Source organism: Capsicum annuum, chromosome 3 (genome assembly GCF_002878395.1).
Source record: "Capsicum annuum cultivar UCD-10X-F1 chromosome 3, UCD10Xv1.1, whole genome shotgun sequence".
Taxonomy (NCBI): domain Eukaryota; kingdom Viridiplantae; phylum Streptophyta; class Magnoliopsida; order Solanales; family Solanaceae; genus Capsicum; species Capsicum annuum.
Window position 1 is genome coordinate 267,762,435 of NC_061113.1, and position 285 is coordinate 267,762,719.

Consider the following 285-nt stretch of genomic DNA (forward strand, 5'->3'; position numbering starts at 1 on the left):
GGGGGGGGGGGGTGGTGGGGGGCGTGTGGATAGCGACGGTAGGCTGAGGGTTGGGTCTTGGAATATAGGGACCCTTCAGGGTAAGTCCGTAGAGCTTGTGAAGATTCTTAGGAAGAGGAGGATCAACCTTGCGTGTGTCCAAGAGACCAAGTGGGTAGGGTCTAAGGCTAGGGATGTGGATGGTTACAAGCTGTGGTACTCTGGGAGCGAGAGACGTAGGAATGGAGTTGGCATCTTAGTAGATGAAGAGCTTAGAGGTCAGGTAGTGGAGGTGAAGAGGATCAA